Source organism: Lathyrus oleraceus, chromosome 7 (assembly GCF_024323335.1).
Source record: "Lathyrus oleraceus cultivar Zhongwan6 chromosome 7, CAAS_Psat_ZW6_1.0, whole genome shotgun sequence".
Classification (NCBI taxonomy): Eukaryota; Viridiplantae; Streptophyta; class Magnoliopsida; order Fabales; family Fabaceae; genus Lathyrus; species Lathyrus oleraceus.
Genome location: NC_066585.1, coordinates 62,175,945 through 62,194,440, shown reverse-complemented (window position 1 = coordinate 62,194,440; position 18,496 = coordinate 62,175,945). Strand labels below are relative to the sequence as shown.

Here is an 18,496-nt window from a genome sequence, read left to right as displayed (position 1 = left end):
AATGACGAAAACGAAATATCCCTATTTGCGGATTGTATGCTTTCGGATAAAACCTTGCTGATGATGTACAAGCATTGTTTCAAATCCCCAAACACTGGAGAGATAAGGAGTTAATCCCTAGTCAACCACTTCGAGCCTAGAAGTAGGAGTTCCTTTCGGATCTACAAACCCTTGCATTTAACCAGGGGTAGGGTAGTGTTTAGTTAATGTAACTACACATTTGGATTACAAGATAAAATATCTCATATGTGGATCAACTACATGTCATTCTTTGCACACTTCCTGAAGTGTCAAAGGAACCTTGAAGTATCCCAAGATCGATGTCGGTCGTTCTTCAATGACCAATGACTTGGCAGTCATAATCTTCAAAAAAAAAGGAAAGAAAGAGCCCGCTAAGTCGAACACCCAAAAAGGAGACTTAGGCAAAAATTAGGGCAACCCCGGTGGACTAAAAAGCTTCAAAAAGAGGTCCAGGCAAAAGTTAGAGATCAAAGCAAAAATCAAAAGAGGTAACGAAAACCCTATACGGAACAAAACAAGATTCAGTGACCACCATATCAAGAATCAATGGGGCATCGACATCTATGAAGAGCAAAATAAGGTGACTGCCATTTCAGGAGACCTTGGATCACCATCCTTACACTTTCAAAAAGACAAATGTGTATGTTGAATTAACTGAGCGTATGGTTGGAGATCATCATGAAGAAGGGGTGGGTTAAAACAAAATTTGAGCCTTACATCTTTTGTTTCAATAACCATGAACCAGGCCACGTTACAACCCTTAAAAGACCTAATTGAGGTAGGGTTTATTCTGAAAGCATACTACAACAAGGTTGCATAAACTGACTCCTAAATATTTGCTAATCACCTGTATTGGCATCATATTCTCACTGTATCTTTCACACACTAGCTAAATCAGCAATGCGTTTGAACTAATGGTTCATTCGTCACACACTATCACATCACATCAATAAATGATTTTTTCAAACCTGCATGAATATCGCATTAAAATTACCATTGATTAAATAAACGATTTTAACTGCAAGTAAGTACTTGATATCAAGGAGCTTCGAAGAAGTATCCAGAGAAGAACTTGATCATTCGTCGGTGCTGACCTGAATCAAGACTGCTTCCAAACCCTATGGATTAGGGGCATGATATCCAATGACTATGAATTGGTCAGTAAAAAAAAATCCCTAAGCATCAGTGGATCAAGGAGTCAAATTATTACAACATACTCAGTCAATCTGGGGCACGCCTTTCAAAATCTCAATCAGGGGAAAAACACTACAAGACTCATACACTGGGGTAAAGTTTGGTTCAGTCCATGGTATAATCATTCCCAGGGTTTCCTTTCAAAGGAGAATTCCTTCTAAGACCCTACAGGCTGGGGCAGACAGGTCGCAAAGAGCCTTAGGGCAGAGCAAGAGCATAATCATCATGCATTAATTATGTCGCTACGCTCATTAAATCATTTGCAAGCCGTCATGGCATATCAGTCAAAGAAGTTGAGGTTCTCTCAAGAACAAATACACAGTCTATCAGCAAATGATCAAACTTGGGGCACCAAAAGCATCCACATCTATCTTCTGATCATCGCATCGTCAAAATACAGAATGTCGGGAAGTCAAAACCTTTCACCAACCAAAGTCCAATCCAAATTGACAATTACCAGAAAAAACAAAGTCCAATCCATATTGGCAGCTACCAAAAATAAAAGTCCACTTTATTGGCATCTCCAAAACCAAAGTCCAATCCCTATTGGCATCTCCAAAACCAAAGTCCAATCCATATTGGCCACAACTAAAGTCCACTTTGCTAGCGTCTTCATAAACTCAAATCCAATCAACATTGGTACCCAGAAAGTCTCACCTTCAAAAGGGAGATCAATCCAGAAATAACCAATATTCATCTTGCATTACCACATGCATTGCATACAATAAACACACATGACTTTCCTTCCAAATAAGGAAGTTGCATATCAAAAATCACCTACACAAAAATGAGAAATTTTCATTAACATGCATCATATGCATACACAACATCATAATTCTTTCCCATCAACCCTTTGATGGACATAACTTGATCTTTCTTTTTCATCAGCCCTCTGATGATGATCATCCTTTCCACCAATCCTTTGGTGATGCCACTCCATAGTGAGGTTTCTTTTTCACCAACCCTTTGGTGACTACATCCTTTAGTTTCTTTCCATCAGCCCTCTGATGATGATCTTTTCCATCAATCCTTTGATGATGCCACTCCATAGTGAAGTTTCTTTCCGACAACTCTTTGCCGATGATAAATTTTCTTTCCATCAACCCTTTCATGATGCCACTCCATAGTGAGGTCTCTTTTCCATCAGCCCTCTGATGATGACAATCTTTTCCGTCAACCCTTTGACGATGACGAATTATTTTCCACCAACCCTTTGGTGATGACTTCTTTTAATTACTTCCATCAACCCTTTGATGATGCCACTCCATAGTGAAGTCTCTTTCCGTCAACCCTTTGATGATGAATGATACTACATATATAAGTCCTTTTCCACTAACCCTTTGGTGATGCCATCCTTTACCCCTTTCCGTCAACCCATTGACGATGACAACTACCTTTCCATCAGCCCTCTGATGATGATCTTTTCCATCAACTCTTTGATGATGATATTCCCCAATAATCTCAAAAAAATAAAACCCTACAAAATTCAAATTCCAGAACTCGTTGCATTTTCTTTCTACATTTCTCCATTGCATTTCAAAGGACAAAATTTGGGTCTTTTTCGTATTTAATTACCTTCCACCACGAATGTATGAAGACCGTTGTCATTCTTACCTTCTAGTTCAAGTTAATTAAATAGGGGCAACTGTCATACCCCAATTTTGTCCATACATTTCTAAACTTTCATTAAGCATTCATAACCATAAACATTTACATATCATCATAAGCATTCACTTCATCTGCATATGCATAGCTCAACTCAAGGAGACGAGTGACTTGGATTCATGACTTTGCTAGTTAAAGGCCTTATGTACGAATTGTCGTTTGGTTGACATTTATCTAGTTTGGTTCATAATTGCTGGCTTGGGTCATTTGATTCAGGATATTATGGTACATATTCGACCGCCCATGAGAAAATAGGCATCGTCACCGGGACTGATTGTTACAAGGATTAAATGAATTAATTGTGGTACAGATCACCATAAGTTCATGACGTCACTTACCCCGTTCTTAAGTTGTCTTGAAGGCTTACATCCCATTGATTCATTATCACAAAAAAGCATCTTAATGGTTCATGAGTGCGAATCACATCTTAGCAACAAGCCTTTTGTTTGGTTTACAAGTTTGGCAGAATGCTATGGCCTAACACATCTCATTGCAAGCGTTTATTTTTATGCATCTTTCCCACTCACATCAAAAGACGATTTGACTTTGTATCCTTTAAATTCTCATGTGACTCACTAAGTACCACACCAAGAATATACAACTTTCTGCATCAGTACTTATTCATTAGCATTCAATTGGCAGAACTCTGTATGATGTTAGCAGGCTATATGATATCAGTATTGATTTGTTTTAGGACACATTGCTTGGTCCTGGGTTGGAAAGTCTCATAAGAACTTGGATTTAAGGCTTTAAATGCCTGTAAGAGAGGAAATCAACATTCTATAGGGACTTCATGACAATATCATTTGAATAAAGACCATTAACTTGGATTTACAAGACCATGCTTTAATGGGCATGATGTTCCTAAGTTTTATTAATACGAGCATAAATTTACAATTTGTATGGTTAAACTTCATGGTTCACGCAAGTCCCAACCTTATGATCTAAGATTACATTACAATCAAGTCAAAACGACAGGAATAAGCTTCAAATTGGAAAGTACATATCCCTTTGCCATGATGCTTGCCCGACTTTTCCCTGCACTTATTTCTACAGACTGTTACAAGTTCGTTCTAAAGCCTGCAGGGTACCTTCTAACAGCATGATGCAATCTACAGAGTCCAAAAGCCAACAACATGCCCTACAATTGGTTTTGAAGGGTTAGACCATGACAAATACCAAGTTGAAATTCAAAGCCAGCAAAGGCATGCTTACATACAAATAAATGCGTTCATGATTTCTCCAATTGATTCAAACGGACTCAGGAACACACACAATTAGGGAACTTATGCACGATCCAAACATGCTATCAGTCCAAGCTTGTTATCAATGCCGAAACCTCCTTGCGGAGAAGGTAGATGATGCACTTTCAAAACCAGTCGCTGCTCCTACTGTAATACACCCAAAAAGGCAGGTTAATTTCAAATGATCACATACTAATGCCGAATCATAGCCAACTTTCAATCTACACCAGTATCAGGAAAATGGCAGTGTAAGGTTTATGGAGCATGAGCTGAAGGCTATGGTCATTACCTTTCAAAACAGAAGTGAAATCGTGGAACTTGAAGTTACCCGCCAACTTATGTCAGCATAACAACACCTGCAAACAACCAAACCAGTGAAGTAAATGATACAGTTCCATAGAATAGAAAACCTGCTGCGGGATCTTGCCACAATAAGAGCATAAACGGCTTACCAAAACCGCCCTGATATATCAGTCAACAAAGGCCACTCTGCATTAAAACAATAATGCTCACACTCTCATCTCCAAAAGTCCAAAACGCAAGCCAAAGCATGCAAGTCTTTCTGTTTCACCTCCAAATCCAAGACATCAGAGCAATGTAGACCCCGGATTCACAACATAACTTTTCCAAACCAAATCAAAATTGAGCGGATATCTTATTGCCCTGTATACCTACGGCAAGCACAGGTTGAAAATGTGAGCTGAAAAACACATGACAGCATAATAGAGTCTTTTTGAATTGAACGTCATTTAAAAGTTTGAATGTACATGATAGTGAAAATAAGTTTCTTACCGCAACAAAAATAAGAGTTACAGCAGTAAGAGCTTAATAAAAGATTCAACACAAAATGGTCACGCATTCTTTGGGGGATCTTACCAACAAAACAATCTCACCTTGCCACCTGCATCAAATGAGGGACCACAGTTTCTAGAAGACTGGAAGGCTACACTACAGACAAAGAGAAATTTACCTGTGACAATCGCCCTGGTCCCCACCAAATCTCTGAGAAAATTCTCTCCTAACGGAATGATTTTGGATAGATATTGACAGCTCATGATTTGAGGATCCGAGGAGAAGACTCTATAAATAAAGGTTGAGAGTCATCTAGAGAGGGGGACCCTACTGTTACTCTGCCGAAAAGCCTTACCTGAATTCCTCAAAGTCCAAGTCACAAAAACTATTCAGAGTTTCTTGCCGAAACTATGAGGTAGTCGGACTGAACCCCTCGGTGAGCACCCACGACCTGAGCCACCATCAAACACCGAAATCAGAATAAGATCCAGGCTAAAAGAAAAAGCAAATCGCAAGGTAGAATCAATGTTACCGTGAATCGCTTAAAAAACTGCGTGAAGGATCGTTGGGATCTGGATAGACGAAAGCTCCAAATTGGTAGAAGGAACAAAGAAGAAAACGAAGTGAAAGGGTTACCCGCAGGACGTCTTCCCCACTTCCAAACTTGGAGGATTCACATGAAAACAGAGGGGAAGAAAACATTCACCAAGGTCCGGATCTATTCTTTACGCTCGCTAAAAACGCGTGTTTCGCGTTAAGGTTCAGTTCCTGCTCTATTTCTTCACTCTTTGTGTGCTTCATATTATCTCAACAACCTTAGTTTTTAAAATTTGAGATCTTCCTCCGATTTGTTGTGATAATCACCTTGCTTGTTTCGTTATGCTTGCGCTTAATATAGACATAGAATGCATGTTATAAAGTTTGGTATGCGTTTTATGGATAAGAAAAGAAGAATGGAGAGACAAGGGGTAGTAGATAGAGTTGATAGGTAAAGGGTGCGTTATCAAATACTGAACTTTTCTCTTCAGATTTGTAAGTATTGTCCTTAAATTGCATTAATGGCCATGAGCGATTTTTGGCTTTTTCGTTGCCCAAATGGTCGACTGGCTTCTCGATTCCCCCTCCGGTTAATGATCACCTGTCAGTGCATGGGAAGTCACGCTTACGTGTTGACTGAAGTTGAGAGGAAGGAGAAGAGTCATACTCTTCGTTGTCCTTTAGAGAGAGGGAGTTGTGCGCCCCATTGGGCCTCGTTGGCCTTAAGGCCCATTTCCTTCCACAATTTTTTAATTCCTTTTGATTAACATGGGTTTGATTAGATTAGGATGTTTAAATTAAACTTGAAACTTGTTTGTTAATTAAAACTTCATTAGCCCAATCATATGATCTCAATTGATTAATATGTTCTTATATAATTATGAAATTTTTAGTTAATATGTAGTATTATTATTCATTACTTAACCTAATTATATAATTTCGATTAATATGTGATATTATTTTTACTTAGCATAACTTAGATAATTACTCACTTTTGGGATTTATATGAATTATTATTCTATGCTTGTTTATTCATGTGTACAAATTATTGATCTAATATGTGTGATGCGTTACAATCATGACAAACTATTTCAATTTCACTGATTCATCAATTCAAACCAATTTCAAAAAGCACAAATCACAATTCTCGATCCAAATATCGAGCCCATTTTAAAACACCCTTGTAAGTCGATTGCTCTTCGCATCGCCATCAACCTCACATAGCTTACTCTTGGGCTTCCTTACAATGAAACCTACTTGGTTATTGATTAATCGAGTAGATGAAATAATACACTAAAGAAAATTCATTTCATTCATAAACATGAACTCAAACCATTTTCCAAACCATTCAATTTGAAAAGGATTTTCTCTCTTAACATAAATTTAGGATAAAAAGGAGATAGTAAGCGTACGCTTCATTATTTCTCAAGCACTTGAATAATTGGCGTACGCCATATTGCGCAAGTTCTTGTCACTCGTTTAAATTTTAAACCACACAATTTCAGATCACTTTTCAAAATCAAATATAATTTCCAAATTCAAATTATCAAATCATAATATTTCGAATCATTTCTACAAATTCCAAATCCTTTTAAATACATATTTTGGATGAAAAGGAGAATAGTGAGCATACGCTTCATTATCTCTCGATTATACGAATAATTGGCGTACGCCATATTGCTCGGATTTTCGTCATTCGATTAAAACCCTAATAATCATACAAATTCAAATCACATCTTCTAAATCAATTACAAATCCTAAATCCTTTTAATTCCATATTTCAGATGAAAAGAGGATAGGAGGCGTACGCCTCACTATCTTTCGATTATTCGAATAATTGGCGTACGCCACATTGCTCGAATCTTCGTCATCAATTCAAAACCACAATCGAATAAACTAAAAACATACCAAATCCAAACTTACCAACCCAAAATACAAATTATTTTCACAAATCAAATACGACATCCAAACATATCTTTTACAATTTAAATTTCGGATGATAAAAGATGAGAGGCGTACGCCTCGCCATCTCTCGATTATTTGAATAATTGGCGAACGCCATATTGCACAAATTATCGACTTCCGACTAAAACACGCTAAATAAACTTGGATAAGGGAATAAGTGGCGTACGCCTCATTATCCTTTGAATAAGCAAGTAGGGGGCCTACGCCTCACTACCGTGCATATTCAACATCCATAAACAAACTTTCAAAATAATCTGAATGAAAAAGGAATAAAAGGCGGACGCCTTATTACTCCTCGAAAGAATTGGACGATTGGTGAACACCACATTGCTCAATCTATCGTCGTTCTTCAAAACATCTCAAACCAATCAAACCTAATTTCTCGCCCCCGTGCGATCGAAACCAACCAAATCAAAACACCCAAACACATCAATTCAACTCGTCACCCCCGCGTGACCAAACCCTTTTCAAAAAGAACACTGTTAATCCTTTCTAACGCGCACAACAAACCAGTGCTTAAGCCTCCGCCGAGAGTAGACAAGCCAGCGTTTAGCCGTTAGAACGCTGACCTACACAGTCGTTCAAACAAAACATACCAAAACCGTAGTTCCCCGAACTACGAATGCTCTGATTTCCTTATTGCACCATAAGGATACGTAGGCACGAGATTGCGAGATCTTGGCGAGCACACTAATAAAAAACCTCCCTGTTTCCCTTTTGAGGTCCTCATCCATCTCTTTTCAATATTTTAAATTACTCAAAGAAAACAAACAACATTAACTAACATTCAAATAGCAAATTGGACTAAAAGGTTCCCGTTGAGTACAACGGACGTGAGGGGCGCTAATACCTTCCCCTTGTGTAATCGACTCCCGAACCCGAATATGGTTGCGACGACCATTATTCTATTTTCTAAAAGGTTTTATCGATATTTTCCTATTCCTTCATTGGGATAAATAAAGTTCGGTGGCGACTCTGTTCGAACTAATTTTTCCGCGACCATCGCGAGGAATCGTTTTTTTCGAGATGCGACATATGTGTGAGGGTGAGAGGGAGAGAGAGAGAGAGACGAAATTTCATCAAGTGAAATGCTTGTGCACAAGGGTTCTATTTATAGAACCATTTGTGTGGGATGCAAGCTAAAAAGTCATTTAAGTGTATGTGACCCATATCTTATGGTATATTGAAAATCACTTAAGTGCGCGACACCTTACCATATTTTATATTCTACTTAAGTGCACCGTACCTTACGATGTTCTACAATTCACTTAAGTTCACCGTACCTTACGATGTTCCTTATCTACTTTGTCTCTCATTAATCCGTCCTTTTGTGTGTGACCCTGTAGATTTTCGGGATATTGGCAATTATATTAAATCACGTATTTAACATAATAAATAGTGAGCGACATCTAGCAACACATCACTGTTACCCAAGATATGAAAATATCATGTGATCTGATAAATCCCTTTTTGTGATAATACTTATGTGTACAATTAGCCCTTTTTCCCTTACGTCTATATTGAACACAATGCATAGACTGTGTCATCCTTGTCTAGTTCAATATTGGGCCCTTAGACATTTATCCTGTTACACAAGATGGGCAAACTCAATCTAGGTCACTCATGTCCCTCGCCATGCTTCGTGGAGTACCCATCAACTGTTTTATGGTCATCCAGTTACGGGTAATGTTTGATCAACAATAAAACACTTGACTCTACATCTAGGGTCCATAGTGGTTTCAGGTCGAAGGGTGGTATACACCACTATCACCATGAGAATAACTTATGACACTTTGCATAACATTCTATGTAGTATTCTCACAGCGAGTCAATCCAGTATAAATATTACTACTAATATTCATACCTATGTTTAAGACTTGATAACTCTTTATCCATGATCCATGAGACGTGATCATCAGTCTATATACATAATAGTCTTAATACTTTAATGTTATCCCACTTCACAACAAAGCTCGACTACAAATACTTTAAGAATAATGTTCTTATGTTTAATGGGATCTCATGATTAAGTCACACTTGATACATTAAATGAACTAGTTATTCTATGGACTTTATTAAACAAACATAATAAAGAAAAATTCTTTTATTATTAATAAATAATTCGATACAAGTTCAAAAAGTATTGGCCTATAGGTCTTACACCAACAAAATGGAAGGTTGATCTTGAGGGCTCCAATGTCTCAGAATAGAACCTTCAAGATTAAGCTTAATGTGATGGAGCATAAGTGTCTTGCAATAGCAGCCAACAAAGATGAATGGATATGGCATTATAGACTTTTCCATCTCAATTTCAAAGACATCAGAGATTTGAAGAGAAGAAATATGGTTTCAGGATTACCAGAAATCGACATTCCAAACGAAGTGTGTGAAGAATGTGTGCAGGAAAAGCAGCACAAGAACAACTTCAATAAGGATGCAAGAAGCAGGTCGAATGCAATTCTTTAAGTCATATACTCTGGTGTATATTGTCATATATAGGTGGATTCAATTGGAGGTAAAAAATAATTTATTACATTCATAGATGATTTTAATCGAAAACTGTGGGCTTACCTGATCAAGAAGAAAAGTGAAGTTATCGGGGTATTTGCCAAGCTTAAATTTATGGTCGAAATACAAAGCGGTCGAAAGATCAAGATTCTGAGGACTGGTGGTGGTGGATAATATGTGTTGAAAGAATTTGACGCATTATGTGTGAAATAATGGATTGTGCATGAGGTTGTATCACCCTACACTCCACAGCAGAATGGAGTCGTAAAAAGAAAGAATAGAACCATCATAGATATGGTGAGAAGTATGTTGAAAGGCAAGCATTTACCCAAAGAATTATAGGGAGAAGTTGTGTCGACTGTAACATATATCCTTAATAGATGTCCAACGAAGAAACTAGAAGGAATCATGCGAGAAGAATGTTGGTATGGTGTAAAGCCTAACTTGATTCATCTGAAGGTGTTTGGATCTATAGCACATAGACATGTGCCATATCAGTTGAGAAGAAAACCTGATAACAAGTCGAGTCAGATGATCCTGATAGGATATTATTCGACTGGAGGATACAAGTTGTTCGAACCAATGAACAAGAAAGTGGTGATCACCAGGGACATGATCATAGATGAACTTACAGAATGGGATTGGATTGAGAATGTTAAGAAGGATTATGTGAGAATCTTATGTGATGAACCAGCTAGTGAAGTCGAAAGAGAAGTTCGACAAGAAGTCAGAGGTGAAGCGGGCCCAAATAGACCTCAAAGAACAAGACACATGCCTCCAAGGTTGCAATAATGTTTGATTACATCAGATAATATGGTCAATGAATAAGGTGAGCTGGTACATTCTGCTTTCTACATATATGATGAACTTATCAATGCACCAGAGGCATTGAAATATTCGAAGTGGGTGAAAGCAATGAACGAAGAATTGAAGTCAATCGAAGTCAACAACACTTGGTCACTTATCGAATTTCCCCAAGACAAGAAGGAAATCGATGTGAAGTGGGTATACAAGGTGAAGTTGAATCCCAAAGGAGAAGTGACTCGACACAAGGCGAAACTTGTGGTGGAAGGATTTCTTCAGAAAGAAGGAATCGACTTCAACGAAGTTTTTTCACCTGTTGCTAGGATCAAAGCAACCACGTTGGTTGTTGGTATAACAAACATGAACAATTGGCAGATGTATCAGATGGATGTGAAATGTGCATTTCTGAATTGCCCCTTAGAAGAAAAAAATTATATTGCACAACCAGTTGAGTTTGTGAAACCAGACGAAGAAAGAAAGGTGTACAGGCTACATAAAGCCTTCTACGAACTTAAACAAGCTCCAAGAGTTTGGAACAAGAAGATAAATGGCTTTTTAAGGGAGAATGAACTTCTGAAGTGCATAACTGAACATGGAGTATATGTAAGAAGAATCAAGAGTGAATTGCTTATATTATGTCTCTATGTCGATGACTTGTTGATAACAAGTAGCTGCAAGAAGGAGATCGAAGACTTCAAAGGTGATCTCAACAAGAAATTCGAAATGCCAGATATGGGTGACATTTCATATTTCCTTGGCATCAAATTCTACAAGAGTGGCAGAGGTTTGATGATGCATCAAAGAAGGCATGCAGGTGAAATACTCAAGAGATTTGAGATGCAAGATTGCAACCCAACTTCGACTCTAACTGAACCCATATTATAACAATTGAAAGATTCAAATGAAGATGATGTCAACCCAATCCAATATATAAGACTTATTGGGTTACTTCGATACCTTTGTCACACAAGGTCTGAGTTGGTATACGGTGTAGATATGATGAGTAGATTCATGCAGAAGTCAAAGATATCACATCTAGCAGCGGGGAAGAGGATACTAAGGTATCTGAAAGGAACTCTCGACTATGGCATTTTATTTCCTGCATCTGATGAAGGAAAAGAATGCAAACTAGTGGAATACACCGACTCAAGTTGGTGTAGTGATGTTCAGGATCGAAAATCCACAATTGGCTATGTGTTTATGCTAGGTGGTGCACCAGCTGCTTAGAGTTCGAGAAAGAAGCCAGTAGTGGCATTATCGTCTTGTGAAACAGAATACATAGTTGCTTCCCTTTGTGCATGTCAAGCAACATGGATGGTGAATCTGGTCGAAGAGATAACAACGAAGAGTGATAGAGCAATTACCATGAAGATCGACAACATATCAGCTATCAATTTGGCGAAGAATCCGACAACACATGGTCGAAGCAAACACATCGAAATGAGGTTCCATTATCTTCGAGAGCAGGTAGCAGATGGGAAGATGAATTTGGAACATTGTATAATTGATAATCAGATTGCAGACATCATGACGAAGGAAGTGCAGGTCGAAGTGCTGAGAAGACTAAGAGATATGATGAATGTAGATAGTTTAGACACAATGAATTAGGTGTTGTATTGAATTGTAATTCATTGTGTTGAAGCATGTTACTCGACATAAGCAATGAAGTGTCGAATCATCTAATGTGTCGAGTTGTATTAGTGTGTCGAAGTGTCGAAGCATGTTGCTTCACAGAGGATTTCGACTTAGGCTTATTTTAGTAGTTTTATCTATTTTGGGCTTTTATAATTTTGGGTTTTAGCTTAGGGGGTAAGTTAACCTAAATCTATAAATAGATGGAGTAACTCTTATTCCTGTATGAAGAGAAGAAAGAATTCATAACATTGTATTCACATAATTTTGCAGTTGCAAAGTGAATAAAGAACTTTTTCACAGGTTGTTGACAGAGAAAAAACTATGCATAAAATATTCTTCTTCCTCTTCAACGTTTTTTCTTTCTTTCTCAATTGTTCTTTTCTTTTCATTGTCATTGTGTGAGTGATAACAATCTTATTCATCAAGATTGATAGAAATTCTCCATGGGTTATGGTGGATTTCCAACATAAAAGTAATTATACTAACTCTAGTATAATTTATTAAATCGATTAAAATGATTTTATGTATTTAAATAAATGTAAAATGTTCCATTAAATCGACTAAAATAACTTTAGTATAATTTTGTTACATGATATAAAAGTGATTATACTAACTTAAGGCTTTGATTGCTAAAGAGAATAAATTGAAAATAAAAAAAGGGATGAGAGGGTAAGAGAAGAGAGAATTAAAGTTGATTTCATGCATAAATTGGTATAAGAAGAATATATATGAAATAGAGAAGAAGAAAATGTCAATTATTTTTAAAAGTGCCAAAGTACCCTTAATTAAAAAATATTAATAAAAAATTCATTTATTAAATAACTAAATTCAACATGGAATTAGGTTAATTTTATATTTATTAAATATATTATTATATCATAATTAAAATAATTCCTAATTTTAAACAAATCTACTTTTAAAAAAGAAAAAAGAAAAAAATGAAAAAATACAAATCCCCCTTCATATGCAAGAATGGTTGTTGGACAAATCTTGCGAGATCTATGACAGGATATATGATTTAATAACAATGATAAAAATTGAAGGAAAAAAATCCTTAGCTTAAAACATTTACGTTATAGCCTCATTTTAAAAAACAAAACATATATATATATATATATATATATATATATATATATATATATATATATATATATATATATATATATATATATATATATATATATATATATATATATATATATATATATATATATATATATATATTCGATACCTCACTTCAACCATGTTTAACTCTTATAATGTAAAGGATTTGTTTAAATCCTCAATGTAAAGAAATGAAAGACATTTGTTATATCATAAAAGAAAAGTGGAGACATTATATGAATGTAAAAAAATATATATTTTTTTCAACAAATGTAAAGTAATGGGTATTAAAGGAAAAACAAAAGTAATACTTACTTTTTCGTGTTTTCTTCGCTAATAAGGAGAGGAAGAATTTTATGTGGGTCTCATAAAAACTATTTGTCTTCATAATTTTTACGGTATTTTAAGTGTTTACATCTTCTCATCATTTGGTTAAGAAGAAATTTGGAAGTGTTAGATAATCGGGTATGATAATCCTGGATAACTTCGAAGAATCGTGTTCGTACACTTTCCGAACAAAGTATTTCGACCCTATTCTTGCCTGGGTTCACGAAATCTTTGTGGGGATAATTCTTGAAGAACAATTTGTTTCTGGCAAAGAGAAATGTTCAGGAATATAGAGAGAAAGTTTGGTTTCGTTATACCTTTTAAATTGAGGCCAAATGACTCCTTATATAGGAGATCAATAACAGAAACCGAAAAGACGGAACTGTTCAGAAACGGTTACGTCGGTTGGGAAAGGGTTCAACTGTTCAAAAGAAAATTTCGAACGGGGCGCTGCCCCGCACCCCGCCAGGGGCTTCGCCCCTTGGAACCCCGTTTCAATTATTCGCATTCAATTATACGTTGGCTCGACGAGCGTGCACTCCGCACTACCCCTAACTCGTTTCCAAGCTTTAACGCATAATTGCATCGCCCTATAGTAAATCACATTACTACTAAAATACATTGATGATACTAAAATCACCAACAAATCCCCCCCATTTTAGTGTAATCCTTGATTTACGCAGTATATACAATAATATATACAAGGGTATAACACACAAGTATAACGATCAAACAAATGCATAAATGAAAATGTCTTGCGATTGACTTGTTTGGTTTACAAGTTTGGCAGAATGCTATGGCCTAACACATCTCATTGCAAGCGTTTATTTTTATGCATCTTTCCCACTCACATCAAAAGACGATTTGACTTTGTATCCTTTAAATTCTCATGTGACTCACTAAGTACCACACCAAGAATATACAACTTTCTGCATCAGTACTTATTCATTAGCATTCAATTGGCAGAACTCTGTATGATGTTAGCAGGCTATATGATATCAGTATTGATTTGTTTTAGGACACATTGCTTGGTCCTGGGTTGGAAAGTCTCATAAGAACTTGGATTTAAGGCTTTAAATGCCTGTAAGAGAGGAAATCAACATTCTATAGGGACTTCATGACAATATCATTTGAATAAAGATCATTAACTTGGATTTACAAGACCATGCTTTAATGGGCATGATGTTCCTAAGTTTTATTAATACGAGCATAAATTTACAATTTGTATGGTTAAACTTCATGGTTCACGCAAGTCCCAACCTTATGATCTAAGATTACATTACAATCAAGTCAAAACGACAAGAATAAGCTTCAAATTGGAAAGTACATATCCCTTTGCCATGATGCTTGCCCGGCTTTTCCCTGCACTTATTTCTACAGACTGTTACAAGTTCGTTCTAAAGCCTGCAGGGTACCTTCTAACAGCATGATGCAATCTACAGAGTCCAAAAGCCAACAACATGCCCTACAGTTGGTTTTGAAGGGTTAGACCATGACAAATACCAAGTTGAAATTCAAAGCCAGCAAAGGCATGCTTACATACAAATAAATGCATTCATGATTTCTCCAATTGATTCAAACGGACTCAGGAACACACACAATTAGGGAACTTATGCACGATCCAAACATGCTATCAGTCCAAGCTTGTTATCAATGCCGAAACCTCCTGCGGAGAAGGTAGATGATGCACTTTCAAAACCAGTCGCTGCTCCTACTGTAATACACCCAAAAAGGCAGGTTAATTTCAAATGATCACATACTGATGCCGAATCATAGCCAACTTTCAATCTACACCAGTATCAGGAAAATGGCAGTGTAAGGTTTATGGAGCATGAGCTTAAGGCTATGGTCATTACCTTTCAAAACATAAGTTAAATCGTGGAACTTAAAGTTACCCGCCAACTTATGTCAGCATAACAGCACCTGCAAACAACCAAACCAGTGAAGTAAATGATACAGTTCCATAGAATAGAAAACCTGCTGCGGGATCTTGCCATAATAAGAGCATAAACGGCTTACCAAAACCGCCCTGATATATCAGTCAACAAAGGCCACTCTGCATTAAAACAATAATGCTCACACTCTCATCTCCAAAAGTCCAAAACGCAAGCCAAAGCATGCAAGTCTTTCTGTTTCACCTCCAAATCCAAGACATCAGAGCAATGTAGACCCCGGATTCACAACATAACTTTTCCAAACCAAATCAAAATTGAGCGGATATCTTGTTGCCCTTTATACCTACGACAAGCACAGGTTGAAAATGTGAGCTGAAAAACACATGACAGCATAATAGAGTCTTTTTGAATTGAACGTCATTTAAAAGTTTGAATGTACATGACAGTGAAAATAAGTTTCTTACCGCAACAAAAATAAGAGTTACAGCAGTAAGAGCTTAATAAAAGATTCAACACAAAATGGTCACGCATTCTTTGGGGGATCTTACCAACAAAACAATCTCACCTTGCCACCTGCATCAAATGAGGGACCACAGTTTCTAGAAGACTGGAAGGCTACACTACAGACAAAGAGAAATTTACCTGTGACAATCGCCCTGGTCCCCACCAAATCTCTGAGAAAATTCTCTCCTAACGGAATGATTTTGGATAGATATTGACAGCTCATGATTTGAGGATCCGAGGAGAAGACTCTATAAATAAAGGTTGAGAGTCATCTAGAGAGGGGGACCCTACTGTTACTCTGCCGAAAAGCCTTACCTGAATTCCTCAAAGTCCAAGTCACAAAAACTATTCAGAGTTTCTCGCCGAAACTATGAGGTAGTCGGACTGAACCCCTCGGTGAGCACCCACGACCTGAGCCACCATCAAACACCGAAATCAGAATAAGATCCAGGCTAAAAGAAAAAGCAAATCGCAAGGTAGAATCAATGTTACCGTGAATCGCTTAAAAAACTGCGTGAAGGATCGTTGGGATCTGGATAGACGAAAGCTCCAAATTGGTAGAAGGAACAAAGAAGAAAACGAAGTGAAAGGGTTACCCGCAGGACGTCTTCCCCACTTCCAAACTTGGAGGATTCACATGAAAACAGAGGGAAGAAAACATTCACCAAGGTCCGGATCTATTCTTTACGCTCGCTAAAAACGCGTGTTTCGCGTTAAGGTTCAGTTCCTGCTCTATTTCTTCACTCTTTGTGTGCTTCATATTATCTCAACAACCTTAGTTTTTAAAATTTGAGATCTTCCTCCGATTTGTTGTGATAATCACCTTGCTTGTTTCGTTATGCTTGCGTTTAATAGAGACATAGAATGCATGTTATAAAGTTTGGTATGCGTTTTATGGATAAGAAAAGAAGAATGGAGAGACAAGGGGTAGTAGATAGAGTTGATAGGTAAAGGGTGCGTTATCAAATAATGAACTTTTCTCTTCAGATTTGTAAGTATTGTCCTTAAATTGCATTAATGGCCATGAGCGATTTTTGGCTTTTCCGTTGCCCAAATGGTCGACTGGCTTCTCGATTCCCCCTCCGGTTAATGATCACCTGTCAGTGCATGGGAAGTCACGCTTACGTGTTGACTGAAGTTGAGAGGAAGGAGAAGAGTCATACTCTTCGTTGTCCTTCAGAGAGAGGGAGTTGTGCGCCCCATTGGGCCTCGTTGGCCTTAAGGCCCATTTCCTTCCACAGTTTTTTAATTCCTTTTGAGTAACATGGGTTTGATTAGATTAGGATGTTTAAATTAAACTTGAAACTTGTTTGTTAATTCAAACTTCATTAGCCCAATCATATGATCTCAATTGATTAATATGTTCTTATATAATTATGAAATTTTTAGTTAATATGTAGTATTATTATTCATTACTTAACCTAATTATATAATTTCGATTAATATGTGATATTATTTTTACTTAGCATAACTTAGATAATTACTCACTTTTGGGATTTATATGAATTATTATTCTATGCTTGTTTATTCATGTGTACAAATTATTGATCTAATATGTGTGATGCGTTACAATCATGACAAACTATTTCAATTTCACTGATTCATCAATTCAAACCAATTTCAAAAAGCACAAATCACAATTCTCGATCCAAATATCGAGCCCATTTTAAAACACCCTTGTAAGTCGATTGCTCTTCGCATCGCCATCAACCTCACATAGCTTACTCTTGGGCTTCCTTACAATGAAACCTACTTGGTTATTGATTAATCGAGTAGATGAAATAATACACTAAAGAAAATTCATTTCATTCATAAACATGAACTCAAACCATTTTCCAAACCATTCAATTTCAAAAGGATTTTCTCTCTTAACATAAATTTGGGATGAAAAGGAGATAGTAAGCGTACGCTTCATTATTTCTCAAGCACTTGAATAATTGGCGTATGCCATATTGCGCAAGTTCTTGTCACTCGTTTAAATTTTAAACCACACAATTTCAGATCACTTTTCAAAATCAAATATAATTTCCAAATTCAAATTATCAAATCATAATATTTCGAATCATTTCTACAAATTCCAAATCCTTTTAAATACATATTTTGGATGAAAAGGAGAATAGTGAGCATACGCTTCATTATCTCTCGATTATACGAATAATTGGCGTACGCCATATTGCTCGGATTTTCGTCATTCGATTAAAACCCTAATAATCATACAAATTCAAATCACATCTTCTAAATCAATTACAAATCCTAAATCCTTTTAATTCCATATTTCAGATGAAAAGAGGATAGGAGGCG

At 36.7% G+C, this 18,496-nt stretch overlaps 1 long non-coding RNA gene across 5 annotated transcripts; it reads right to left on the bottom strand.

Moving 5' to 3' along the window:
- Positions 1 to 3,791: 3,791 nt before the first annotated feature.
- Positions 3,792 to 17,428, bottom strand: LOC127105573 (uncharacterized). 5 transcript variants are annotated; one of them, XR_007795044.1, is made up of 6 exons: positions 16,688 to 17,428; positions 16,334 to 16,606; positions 15,816 to 16,264; positions 15,653 to 15,719; positions 15,340 to 15,510; positions 14,923 to 15,261 (listed from the first exon to the last, which is right to left on the bottom strand). It is a non-coding gene; the product is annotated as an uncharacterized LOC127105573 (long non-coding RNA). The 5 variants fall into 5 exon arrangements; XR_007795043.1 differs by having other exon boundaries at positions 15,816 to 16,034; positions 16,156 to 16,606; positions 16,688 to 17,426; XR_007795041.1 differs by lacking the exon at positions 14,923 to 15,261 and adding an exon at positions 3,792 to 4,021 and having other exon boundaries at positions 15,816 to 16,606; positions 16,688 to 17,427.
- Between the last annotated feature and the right edge of the window lie 1,068 nt (positions 17,429 to 18,496).